Source organism: Ostrinia nubilalis, chromosome 23, assembly GCF_963855985.1.
Source record: "Ostrinia nubilalis chromosome 23, ilOstNubi1.1, whole genome shotgun sequence".
In the NCBI taxonomy this organism is placed as follows: Eukaryota; Metazoa; Arthropoda; class Insecta; order Lepidoptera; family Crambidae; genus Ostrinia; species Ostrinia nubilalis.
In genome coordinates, this window is record NC_087110.1 from 10,918,906 (window position 1) to 10,932,344 (window position 13,439).

General features: G+C 36.4%; 1 protein-coding gene, 3 long non-coding RNA genes and 1 other non-coding gene across 5 annotated transcripts in view; 2 read left to right on the forward strand and 3 right to left on the reverse strand.

Moving 5' to 3' along the window:
* Positions 1 to 13,439, forward strand: part of LOC135083501 (uncharacterized) — a 236,378-nt gene that overhangs the window by 96,047 nt on the left and 126,892 nt on the right. The window lies entirely within an intron of this gene.
* The window catches only part of LOC135083419 (facilitated trehalose transporter Tret1-like), a 116,763-nt gene that overhangs the window by 43,582 nt on the left and 59,742 nt on the right, over positions 1 to 13,439 (reverse strand). The window lies entirely within an intron of this gene.
* LOC135083514 (uncharacterized) lies at positions 2,465 to 4,589 on the reverse strand. The gene is made up of 3 exons (XR_010259629.1): positions 4,404 to 4,589; positions 3,999 to 4,226; positions 2,465 to 2,973 (listed from the first exon to the last, which is right to left on the reverse strand). It is a non-coding gene; the product is annotated as an uncharacterized LOC135083514 (long non-coding RNA).
* LOC135083515 (uncharacterized) lies at positions 6,387 to 9,193 on the reverse strand. The gene is made up of 3 exons (XR_010259630.1): positions 9,030 to 9,193; positions 6,968 to 7,156; positions 6,387 to 6,420 (listed from the first exon to the last, which is right to left on the reverse strand). It is a non-coding gene; the product is annotated as an uncharacterized LOC135083515 (long non-coding RNA).
* On the forward strand, positions 10,105 to 10,176 carry Trnag-ucc (transfer RNA glycine (anticodon UCC)). The gene has a single exon. It is a non-coding gene; the product is annotated as a tRNA-Gly (tRNA).

A 13,439-nucleotide genomic window follows, 5' to 3' on the forward strand; every position in this document is an offset into this window, starting at 1 on the left:
CTGCTTTCACTTGGTCGGTCCAGCGCATTGATGACTTGCCACGCGATCGGGTTCCTTCGACTTTTCCCTGGACGACCAGTCGTTCTACGCATTCCTTTCTAATTTACCAGAGGCAAATGGAGGATTTGGCCTGCACTCCTCACGCTGGCCAGGTTGGGGAGGTCTGATATTGAAGCTGATGTTCGCACACATTTAATTCATCATCATCATCATCTCAGCCATAGGACGTCCACTGCTGAACATAGGCCTCCCCCAATGATTTCGACAATGGCCGGTGGGTGGGCGGCCTGCATCCAGCGCCTTTAATTGCTTCCTTTGAAAAGTGCAGTTGGTAACGCATTTAATAATTTTTTCCTATCTAGTATTTTTGTGTTGTTTATTTTTTGTTTTTCATAATAAGACTTTTATTTTTCAAAATCAGTGGGCTAATTCAAATGCATTTGTCGAGAGTAGAAATCGTCTGTCAAATAATTTTCTAGTAATCAATTTTGAACTGATTGTCAAGGTAATACAGTTGAAAATTGAATATCAAAGCCAGACTACGCCTAATGTCAGATCAGCCGATGGTAGATGCCAATTTCCAATATCGCGTACGAAGACGGAGAACTTTGTCAATATAGTGGTACATAAGGGTCATAATTAGTGGATGCCGACGATTTTCGCGCTGTCATCTCAACGACTGCCCACCCTTGTCGTTAGAGCAGTCGACTGGATAGAAAGCATGGAATTAACATGGTGATTGATAAACTAGGTGCAAATAAGCATAGGTATTTTATAACCACAGAATGCTTTTTGCTTAAATTTGAAAATAAAGGATATTGTTCTGCGTCCATACATCGTTCGCCCCAAGACCCCCAAGCAATGAAATAATGATTTTTATATGTGAAATTACTTAACGATTGTCACCTTATACTCCACTAGCTTTTCGCTCGCGGCTTCGCGCGCGTGGCCTACATTAGGTACCTACATATTTTACGGAACCCTATTATTTTCCAAAATAAAATTTAGCCTGTTACTCGTGGATAATGTAGCTTTCGAATGGTGAAAGAATTTAATAAAAACGGTCCAATAGTTTTTGAGTCTATTCATTACAACCAAACAAACAAAGTTTTCCTCTTTATAATATTAGTGTAGATACTTAAAGCACGGATAAGCGGGAGATTCGTTACAATAGGAAAAATGCTTCAGATTTTGAGGTTATTAGCATAACAGAAGTACATTTCCATTTTCTATCTTCTATAGGTACTTATAATAAATCTGTAGAGAGGTCAACTCTGTACATGAAATATATTTTCAAAATAACTATCAGGGGGTGATACTGATGCCAAAAATGCAATCAGTAAAATTTTTGTCTGTCTGTCTGTCTGTATGTTCCTTATAGAAACAAAAACTACTCGACGGATTTTAACGAAACTTGGTACAATTATTCTTCATACTCCTGGGCAGGTTATAGTATACTTAGGAATTCCCACGGGAACAGGAATTAGCGGGAAAATCCTTTTGTATGAAAAATCTAAACCGCTTAAGTTAGACGCTTTAAATTTCGCACGTAGGTACTTTAGTAAACTAATTCCCACGGGAACTGGAATTCGTGGGAAAATCCCTTTGTATGAAAAATCTAAACCGCTTTAGTTAGACGCTTGAAATTTGACATGTAGGTATCTTAATAAACTTAAAGCTTAGTTACAACAGGATATTGCAAAATTCCCACGTGAACGGGAAAAAACATTTGAACGAAAAAATCTAAACCGCGTAAGATAGATGAAGGGGGTAAAACGGGATCCACGCGTACGAAGTCGCGGGCGGCCGCTAGTTGCTAATAAAACTATTTATTGTCAAGAATTATATGTATAATAATGCGAATTCCCGTTCCCGTGGGAATTAGTTTACTAAAGTACCTTCGTGCGAAATTTAAAGCGTCTAACTTAAGCGGTTTAGATTTTTCATACAAAAGGATTTTCCCGCTAATTCCTGTTCCCGTGAGAATTCCTAAGTATACTATAACCTGCCCAGGAGTATGAAGAATAATTGTACCAAGTTTCGTTAAAATCCGTCGAGTAGTTTTTGTTTCTATAAGGAACATACAGACGGACAGACAGACAGACAAAAATTTTACTGATTGCATTTTTGGCATCAGTATCACCCCCTGATAGTTATTTTGAAAATTATATTTCATGTACAGAATTGACCTCTCTACAGATTTATTATAAGTAGGTATAGATATGTAGGAGAGACGTCTTAATTACACTTTAAATCGTAGATCGATAAAGAACCCCTTTGTCAAACCGTATGAATAGCAGCAAATAGAACTTTGCGTATTGGAAAAATAGGAATGCCTACGGAAAAGCCAAACATTTTTTAAAAAGAAGTTAATATATTTTACTTACATTTAAATCCAAAAATATCTTTATTCCGACCCAAGGGTAAGTAGGCAGTTATGTAGGTATAAATGAAAATACGTATGTAGGTACTTATTATTTATTAATGGTCATGTTCTACATTTTCTATTAAATATGGGCCCAATACATCAATGATGTCGCCATCACAACAAAGTACCATAAATGGTTTAACGAGATTCCGATATTTGTATAGGGAATAAGTTTTTTTTTTGGTATGCATAATTGCTACTTTTTTGCACATAAATGTATGTATGTACCATCCATGATGACAATAGCCTTTCTTTGTGGTAAATCGTTTCCTGGCTTCCCGAAAAGAGACTGGAACATAAAGGTTTCTTTGGGCTACTTCCTCTCTACTAATATGTTGTAACCCTAAATGTGCTGGTACGAAATGTTCCTCCATCATACTGCGTGCTTTCATTACATATTTTGTAAGAGTACTCCTTGAAATGCCAAGTAATGTAGCTATTCTGTCATCTGAATCACCGGTCCTCAGCTTCATTAAATAAGCACCAACTGTAGTAATTCGTGCTCTCTGATAGTATCTATGGCAAAGAAGATCTGAAGGACGAATCTGAAAATAAAATAAAACATCAGATTCACAGTTCAACAATAAGAAGAGCAATATTTATATAGGATTAACGACTTTTGTGTGTAACGGAATAGTAAGATGAGTGATGAAAGATAATTTATGATTTGAACGCTGAATGATGAGGAATGATTGGTCTATGGAGGAAACGAAAGGGATGAATGAGGAACGAGGATTGAGAGTGAGAATAGTGGTAGTTTAAAAGAGTAGTCTGTTGTTATGCAGGAAGTATAAATAAAACTTTACTGAGTTTATTTGGCTCAGGGAATTTTTAACTGGCTTTATAATAGTAAAAATTATGTTTAATATTATGTAAGTAATAATATTGCAATATTTTAATAATATAAGTCTATTTGTATTATACAGGGTGGAAACGATAAGTGATCTACAGGGTGTTAGGTAAATGGGTATATGAGCCGACACTAGCCCATGTTAACATGGTCATATAAATGGTATGGTGACGTCAGAAATTTGATATCATCATTTTATTTTTTTTAATTTTCATACAAATTAAATTTTATAAAATCCGATTTGTATGAAAATTAAAATAATTAAAATGAAGATATCAATTTTCTGACTTCACCATACCATTTATATGACCATGTTAACATGGGCTAGTGTCGGCTCATATACCCATTTACCTAACACCCTGTATAACACTTTTAATATTGTGTGGCTGGCATACATTTAGTATGGAGGCTGAAAACATTGAATTTTCGGATAGATCCAGTTAATTCTGTAACTATTTACTGATACCGTTAGAAAGAGCTCGTGAAGCACTTTCAGGATGAGTAACCAGTTTTTCGATATCTTGTGTAGTTTAGAAATAATCGAGTGAGATCACTTATCGTTTCCACCCTGTATAACCTGTATGGATGAGAGTAGTGGCAGATTGAAAGCAATGGAAGGAGTTGAAGGATGGGAAGGCTGATTCGGAAAAAACCTTTTTTATTATTATAATAAACCGGCATAATTATTTTTATGTATTATAAAACTGGCAGGGCTCTTACCTCTCTGGGTTGAATCCAATTTCGAACAATGTTTAATATATCTTGATTATTCTCTGTATCCAAACAATGACTTCAAGTTCGCAATAATGAACAACCACATCCAACACAAACTTGTTGGTGACCTACCGGGGCACCGGTTGGCATATCTGGAGAGTCTTGTGAAGTAGGTGTGGTATCTCTTTGCAATAATGAGTGACAAGCCCCACAGATGTAGTCATTTGCAGTAACCTGTTTAAAAATAATAATAATTAGAAATAAGTTTAAAAAAATTATCAGTTTTTTAATGTCCCGCACTTAAATTATTTTATTTTAGTATTAATTTACAGAAACCAATAACTTTACAAGAATTAGACTGATTGTATAGCCAATAACATTTTATTAAATAAGGACTTTAGCGTGCATTACCTCTAATGGAGTTAGTCGTTCCACAATTATGTTCCTGATGTTAATATGATGTTGAGTGTTAGTTCTCAGGGACATGAGCTGATGTGAACGTGTTCTAGGCTCTAGTGTTCTACTGCAAAGCACACATTTTCTGCTAAGATTTGAAGTAGATGCATTTGTGTTGTATCTTGGGCTTGGGTCCATCATGTTTAGGGCATGGATACCGGTATACCGGTATACCGAAATACCGGTATACCGGTCAAAATTTTCGGTATTTTGATACCGGTATTTAAGGGGAAAATACCGGTATTTCGGTTTTTCGAAAAAAGTGATCTAATTTTGCAATATCGGCAGTTTTTCAACTAATGGAAAGTCATTGATAGGTTTTACACCATCTCTTTTTATTTTTATACTTATTTTTAATATTGATTCAGATGATAATGATTCGAATCATCATATCGATTCCAATAATCCATTGAGTCAAGTCAGTTCTGCTGATATCATTGAAGCGAGCACGAGCATCTTAATAAGCACGAAAATATACGTATTAATTAATGACCCTCTCTACGTCCAATGACTCGTCACCACACGGCTCCCAAATCTTGAAAAGGGCCGTCTTAACCAGCGTATCCCTGTCAAACCACACGAGTTGGATTTGCCTATCCTTGTTCCCAGCCGATCCTTAACTACGGTTGCTGAAACTCTTCCCAGCACTCTCTTGAACGATTCTGTGTTATCTACTATGGCTGCTCCTCTTCCTTGCACCCTACTGCACGACTGCGTTGCCTAGCCGTATACCTGGTCCAAGGTTCGACGCCACGAAATCAACTTTGTACGCGTGAAAATAGTTTGAATACTATTTCCCGTGCTTGCAACATTTTTCTTTACTACTTCGCCCCTATTAGACGTAGCGTGATCGTATAATATCCTATAGCCTTCCTCAATTTACGAGCTATCCCACACAAAAATAATTATTTAAATCAAACTAGTAGTTCCTGAGATTAGTGCATTCAAACAAACAAACTCTTCAGCGTTTTAATATGAAACTGTTGTTTATTATTGGAGTCGAACCTTGGACCAGGCATAAGAATAGGCAACGCAGTCGTACAGGAGGGTGCAAGGAAGAGGGGCAGCCGCAGTAGATAACACGAAAGTCGTTCAAGAGAGAGCAAGGAAGAGGCGCAGCAACCGTAGTAAAGGAACGGCTGGGATGAATAAGGATAGGCGTATCCAACTCGCGAGGCTTGACAGGAATACGCTGGTTAAGGTGGCCCTTTTCAAGGCTTGGGAGCCAGCGGGACGAGCCATTGAACTTAGAGAGGGTCATTAATTATACGCATATTTTTTACTTTGTCGAAGATAAGCACGAAAACGGTTTGTCTAAAATATATGAATTTCGTCTTATTCAATGCAGGATTAAATGCCCTTCACCTGCCATGAAGATCAATTTTCTATACTGCAAGTCCTTTATTTATACGGTATAACCATACAACCGGAAAAATGCCCCTTTCGGGGGGCCCCACCACACCTCCGTCGAAGTCGAAAACTTAGGATAGTCTTAATGAGCAACAAATGAAGCTATTAAAACAAAACCTTTAGGAATTATTTCCGATTTGATTAATTTTCACGTCTTATTCTACTGGCCTATTAATAACTTTTCGCAAAAGAAACTTACTAATCGTTCTTGGAAACATTTAAACAGTGTGCCTACCATGAGTTTACGTTAGGTGTGCTCGCTAGCGACTGCGTAAAAAAATGACATTTAAATGTATGACATCTTGTGCAGCGCCCCTAGTGGCTGCTTTCAAGAAATAAGATCTTCATAGAATTTTTTGACGTATTCGCTAGCGAGCTCACCTAACGTTAACTCATGGTAGGCACACTGTAAATAGCAGTATCTCAAGAAATACCGAAAAAATACCGAAATTTCGATATACCGGTAATTGAAATTTCAATACCGGTATCAATACCGGTATAAAACTTATTCCGGTATTCCATGCCCTAATCATGTTGTGCATATAAGATCATGAGCTGTAACCTGTAAAAATAAATAGATTCATTGCATGCCATGCCACACATACTCCTGTGCGTTGAATAAATTGAGCCGCAAACCATAAAAAAAATGATAATTCAATATTATGTGCTGTTAGTAGAATTTTGGGTCAGAGGGTAGGGTTAAACAGCTTTAGTAAATAAGCATTGTTGTTATAATAATTAATTATGACGTGTTACAAACTTAGTTACAAAAAATAATAATCTAGTAGTCTTAGTTCCAAAAAACAAAACAAAACAAGCTTTCATTGAGAGCAGGGAGATAGTGTCAAAGTAAATAATTCCTTAGATTTACACCAAAACCAGCTGGATTGTCAACATAATTGTTGTTTCGCTCATGCCTCCATTGCGCTGTACCATCGACTAGTTTCTTACAATCGAATCGGGCCTGGCTGTCCACACTGTCCAGGGTTGAACCACAGATAATAGCGGAACATTCATTTCAAGACAACCCGCCATGAGAATGGCAATTCAGAAGTTTGGCAAGGCTAGTACTTATTCATAAGATTGCAGAGCAAAATGTAGGTACTTACCGATCGAGGTGCTGCCCATTGTTGTGTATAATTAAGTTGCTCATTTTCTAACACCATAGAACCACCAGCCGAGCCTTGGCCGAGCCACACAAAAACAGTAAATCCCAGGCTGAGTATGTCGTTATTGCAATCAATCAGAGTCCGTTTGAATAGCCAAGTTTGTAGTTAATAAAGTTCCGAAAATAAAAGCTACAAACGAATCACAAAGAAGGATCAAGCAAGACAGCAACACAGCAAGAGTGAGTGAGAGAGAAAAGGTGATGCGAGTGAATGACAATTTGACTAACAAATAGGGATGTCCATTTAGAATAGACATAATCGATTAAATTGATCGTTTTTGAAAAATTTTATTTTTAAACATTGTGTTGCTATAAATATTTATTTTATTTATTTAATAGGACAACCAACAAGACATACACTGGAAGACAATCAATATTTACAACGTATTTAACTTAATCTAAGTGCTGCCTTAATTATAGGTTGCCACGGCATGCAATAGTGGACTTATACATAAACAGTGTCTACACTTAAAGAAAAGAGTAAATATGTAAATGTAGGTAAATAAATGTGATTAAATATTACATAAAATGCAATAATCCACTGAAGCGCTGCGGGCGCGGCGGATCTGCGCCCGTCTAAAGGTCTAATGATTAGACTCTAGTCTAATCGATCAAACCATTATTTACTTAAATCGAATTAAAAAAGCGCATCTCTGTCTCTGCTCTGTTAATATGTCGGTGACTTTGATTTCGTTTAAATACTTTTAAAATATTTTTTCGAACTGCAACTTGTCCGATAGGTTTGGACACTTGCAAGTAAATAAATAAAATATACATAAAATTATGGTACATACTAAGTCTTTGAAAATCTTAGGGCGATTTTTATCAATGTCCTTTGTCTGCTCGATTGCATTGATGGTAAGGAGCAATGGTATTATCACAGAATACATAATAGTAGCAACAGAAATTGCACTCCTTTGTGTAGGATCAGATGCCGACATTTTAACGGTAATAATAATAATGCAAAATATCCAACGCACATGGTGCATTCGAAATCGCACCTTAATACTACGCTCACAAGAGCGCAATTTTTTTGTGTTCAGAATTGATCTACCTCGCAGCTCAAGCTTCAGGGTTGTATAAGCAAAGTAAAATAAATAATAACTTAATTTTAAGAAGCATTTATTGTATTTACTATTGGTAATCTTTAATCTAGTGGTGTTTGTATAATCTTACCATCTCTAAAGTACCTATTAATAAACTTCAGTGTTGCATAATATAATTCGAAATTGGACAAATAGTTTTAAAAGGTGTAGTGTCGGAAAATAGACACGGTGAAGTAAGTTAATGTTTATATTAGCTAAAATAATTTTTTTGCTACAGTTTTTTGTCATAAGTATTTCAAAATTATTTAAAAAGTGCAGTTTTTTTTAATTATTTAAATTAGTACAGTTAATTATTATTTCTAAATACTACGATTTTTCATTAAAGAAGGATAACAGTGCTGTTGGAACAATAAACCTTGATTGTGACGATGATCGACCGAGCGTGTATAGAAATACGCGTGTGCTCACAGGCGCGTGGCGGTCCTGACTGATTTGCAACTTGAAGTTGTCACGCGCTGTAGGTAATTATCTCGGCCGGCATAGGCGAGTGACGGAGGCCTGGTATTATCTATAATATCATTGGTAAGGAGGGACTGTTCTAAATACATATTATGATAGTTGAGATGGTTGAGAATATTTCCGGGTCGATCGCTTCCACCTTCGGCCTAGATAGTACCTACCTACCTACTTATACGCCAAACTATCTTATGATTGTTATGCATTGTTAAGTAGGGTTATAATACCTAATTATGATTGTTATGCATTGTAAGTAGGGTTATAAATAATTATAATTTACATAAGCAGCAGGTCGGTTATTTTTATTTAGGCAAATGTAATATTTTAAAAGACAATACGTACGATCAGATATTAAGATCAAAGATAAAGATTTCTGCTGTGAAAAAAAATATAAAACAGCTAACTTCTATATCAAGTTCCAACGTCGCTATACGTACCTACCTACTTAATGCTACTGGATTATACGTTCATAGCTCAGAAGTTTAGTCCTTTTTCAGCAGTGTTTAGTAAGAATATTATTACAAATGGGCTTTTAGGGATTTTGTTCACATGGAATAAACGACAAAGTTCTTAGTTACTTATCCAATAGGTAGTAGTAACATATATGTAGAAAACAGGAACTTAGATGCCAACGAAAGAAAATAGGCTATCAAATGTTGTTTTGGGGACTTACCTTTATAAAAATATCACATTTAAAAATTCATACCATTTGTTGTTATTTAAAAAACAATGTCAATTTTGACGATTAACTGAAAGTCTATTATCTATGAATATAGTAGCGATATATGGTATCCAGCGGCAATGGCAGTGCAAAATTTTGACAATGACTGTAGTTATCATACTTCGAGTTTGTCCATGGAGACGGCAAAAGTCCTTTAGTTGGCCATAAAGTAAACTTAACGGAAAATGTTACTTAATTGATACCGAGGCGCAACCTGGAAGCATTGCTAAGTGTGCTCCTCGTTACTGGTTCATCGTTCGTCATCGTCATTGTTCGTAAAAACCGGGTCGCGGCAGGCAAATAATAAAATTAGTCTTATGTCTTCTCCCTTATTAACTTCGATGGATAAATAGCTAAACCTCCTTGCGCGTAACTGACGTTTGTTGGAAAACCGATTTTTTCAGGCCATCGGATTTTAATTTCAAAAGTCATTGACCAATCCCAGTTCATATAATAACTATTATGACGTTTTCTATTGGCCAAAAGATTTAACTCTCTAAAAATCCGCGTGCAACCATATCCTGCTTAAATATTGTGCACTTTATTCAGCACAGATTAAACAAGCTAAATGACAAATAGAATAGATTGAAATGACAGATTGCACTTGAATTACCCTACAGTTTTACTTCTGAGTTTTGGCTTTGAATTTGGTAAGAAATGTGGTCTAATTATAAAAACCATACAGTTTTATGTACACAGTTGTATGGATAAAATGTAGAAAACATCTGTGTATACTTTGTGACAAAACTTTTTAAACCCAGCCCAAGATTTTACATTTAACTATCTAGACAAGATGCGTTGGTGGTGTAATGGTCAGCATAGTTGCCTTCCAAGCAGTTGATCCGGGTTCGATTCCCGGCCGACGCACACTTTTGCAGTTTTTTTAACTGGGGAATTATTCATGAATTATTTCTTAAAGTTACTTACTTATAACAAGACGATTTTATGTAAAATGACGATTTTAAATAATGTAAGAGAGCTGGCTCATTTTCTTTTATTTAAAATCAAATTAAGCGCACTAAACTTTGAAATACAGAACCTACTAGTGACTTCAAACGTGGTTACTTCCTCACAAACTATCTCAATTGACTAGTGTTGTAACTTCCCCAAATCTCGATGCACCAACTGTCATTTTCGCAACAGCTTCCTGTCAAAAAGTCAACAATCTGTAAATAGTCCAAACAATGTTGTCGACCTTACTATCACTGAAATAGAACGTTTATCTATACGACGTTCGGGAATGTATTTTTAAATTGCCAGAACGCTAGGAAAGAATATTTGAATACGCAGGAATGTTTAGTGGGTCGCTATTTAATAGTAAAAATTGACATGCGATTGCAGCAGAGTAGAATAGAAGTTAAGACCCCTCGGCTCTTCCCGTGGATCTCCTGTCTAAAGGAAAGAAGTTAGCAGATCTCCCCATTTTATATTGGGAAAAAAATCCAGATTCTAATCATGGATTTGGCTAGTTGACGTTTAAAAAGGAAGAAACCTAGGACTTTACACAAATATTAGGAGCATACTATTACGATCGTAAAGCGAAAATGTATCACAAATTATTAAAAGAGCGGAGTCAAAAGCGCACATACAATCTAGTCGAAAGCTCAAAGTAAAATCACTGAAAACCCATGTATGTTTTGTCAGTGTCAGACTTAGTATAGCACAAGAAAACACCCTTTAGAAATAAAGAAACATTTGAATTGAAAAGAAAACACATCCCTACGCACATTATTGAATAATTTTATATTGATAACGCTAGACGGTCAATAGTCGTAAATTGAGCTTCAGGGGGTAAAACCAACGATTACTCCTTGTTAGCTTTTACGACGGAGCAATTGAATATCGTAGAAATATCGTAAATGTGATCATGGTTCATATTAGATACCCAGTTAATATCATGAGAGTAAACAAGCACTAACTTTAACTACTATGTAATACTATTTTATAGCTAACAACGCCGTCGCGAATTTTAAGTATTAAAATTAAAATCCGTCTAGGTCTACTTACTTGTAGTCAACGTAATTATTAAAATAGTGTCAGTAAAAGCTGTGTCAGTGTCGCTATTCAAACTAACTTCGTTTTAGTTCCATTGAAACAATTAAGGTTTCCATGAAACGGTTCGTTCGTTCATTCGTTCGTTTCAACCGAAAGACATCCACTGCTGGACAAAGGCCTCCCCCAAGGATTTCCACGAAGACCGATCCTGCGCCGCTCGCATCCAGGCACCTCCCGCATGAAATGGTACATAAAAATATTGAATGAACCTAATAGTCATTTGAATAATATTTTATAGATCTAGCATGAGGCACGGGAGCCACACGAGAGAGTTTTTTGTGACGTCAATAACGTAAGCGAGACTTCAGATCTCCTTCAAATTTGTATGATCTGTCACGTCATAACATGTCAAAATCACCCCAACCCATACCACTCCCATTACCTCAGGTATTGACTCAGGTAAGCGCTAACGTTCTTTAATTTTTCTGTAACAGTTCCATGAATATGGTTATAACACATTTTTGATGAAAACATCCCGAAAAATCCCAATATTCCCGCCATCTCCCGGAAGTTTAAGACCATAAATCTGTTTAACGTCGCGCACACTTGTGTAAACGTTCCTTTACGATTGTTAGAGTTTTAATCACCATCCGACGCAATAAAACTAATTAAATCTTTAGCGATAAGTTGCTGGCATGCGGACATTCCTTGTGTTGCAATAGTATGTTATTTCAACAGTAAGATTGTAGGAGTATGTAGTCAATGCATAGAATGGCTATGTTACGAGCTTTTGAGTGAGGTTTCACCAGCGTTTTATCGGTCTGTCACAGAAAGTCTTTTAAAACTCATAAAACTCATTTCTTTTTGCAAATAGGTTTTTAAAAAACACTTTTACACGTCCTAGTATTAACTCTACCACTGTTTTAGGACAATAAATGGGCCAGTGCTGAGAAGAACCAGCGCAAGAAACTCAGTCACTATTGTCAAGTCTCTTTTTCAAGGGTTTATAGTCTTAAATATACATAAGTCGTAAATATTGATAATTTTCAGCTGCAACCTTTTATCGCTGAAAATAATTTTATATCCTTTTAGGCTGTCACACATGACGAAACTATAATATTACTTCTTCATCGACAACGTGAAAGCTCTTGGTCCTCTTGTTCCGCAACTCACCCGATGGAAAATGATAATCAGGCATAAGGTGAAAATGAGCTTCACCCAGAGTCAACATCATCCCGTTGGGGTAGCAAGATTCTGGAGTAGAGGCCACGCACCGGAAAGCGCAGCGTAGGACGTCCATCCACAAAGTGAACCGACGACCTCATAAGGGTAGCAGGAAGGCGGGATGCAGGCCGCTAACAACTGGCCATTGTGGAAATCATTGGGGAAGGTCTATGGTCATATTAATGAAATTCTATGTAAAGGTAGATGAACTTTAGTCCTCAAGTAAGTACCTAAGTGTAAAATAGGTCGCTCATGTCATGTAAACTGACTTATAATATGCCAGGTGTTTTATAATATCAAAAAGTGAACCCTTATCCATAATGTATGTATCGAGCCAGTTTGATGTACATATTCATAGCCGCATCCATCACTTGGCTCATTACGGAGCGTTGTCAGAACGGTAATGATGGCACGATTAAAAAATACGGGTCTTACACGATACGGTACTAATTATAAACCGATGAAATGGAGAATATTAGTCAATGAAAATAATATGGCCGTTGGGGAAGAAAAGTTCTCGAGTGGCGACCATAGACCAGAAAAGTAGCATAGACAGGCCTCCCATTCGATGGACCGATGTCCTGGTAGAGGTCGCATGAAGCGCCTGGATACGTGGGAGGCCATTGTCCAGCAGTGGATGTTCTTTGGATGAAATGTAGATGATCATTATGAACACAAAAGTAGTAACTTTCAATCTTTTCAAGCCAAAAATGGGTACAATAATATTTTCGGTTTTGATCTCCACCCTGTATATCTAAAGCATTTAATCAATATCATGTGTCACCGTTGATCCTCGAGGTATTTTCAAAGATATAAGTTATCCACAACTCTTATATTTACAAAATTAATGAATGAGCTATCTATCAAAGACTTCAAATAAATTAATTATAAACAGAACTAATAAAAAGTTA